Raw genomic sequence first — 600 nt, forward strand, 5'->3', positions numbered from 1 at the left:
GGAGGTGGTCCAAAAAATCACCGCATTCCTTAGGGGCCATTTGGTCAAACTTAAGCCAATTTTTGAACAAAGGTGATTTTTTCCACCACCTCCAAATCATCCAAATTTTCTTATACATGGTGACCCACATGTGCCAAACATGGCTATGGAAGAAAATTTGGAAAATATATATTTTACAATGCCCCCTTGAGGTATAGACCGATGTTTTGACTACTCAGTCTATAGGTCATTATAAATAAAAAAAATAAAAAAAACCTTGGAAACCTAGCTTTGTTTGTGCAATAGGTGATGTGTGCAAAAGTTCAGTTGATTTGGAGGTGGTCGAAAAAGTCACCGCATTCCAGAGGGGCCATTTGGTCTAACTTAAGCCAGTTTTTGAACAAAGGTGAATTTTTCCACCACCTCCAAATCACCCAAATTTTCTTGTACATGGTGACTCACTTGTGCCAAACATCTCTATGAATTAAAATTTGGAAAAATAATATTTTACAATCCCCCCTTGAGGTATAGACTGATGTTTTGACCAGACAGTCTATAGGTCATTATAAATTCAAAAAAATTCAAAAAAATATAAAACCTTGGAAACCTAGCTTTGTTTGT

This window comes from Triticum dicoccoides, chromosome 6B (assembly GCF_002162155.2).
Source record: "Triticum dicoccoides isolate Atlit2015 ecotype Zavitan chromosome 6B, WEW_v2.0, whole genome shotgun sequence".
NCBI lineage: Eukaryota > Viridiplantae > Streptophyta > Magnoliopsida > Poales > Poaceae > Triticum > Triticum dicoccoides.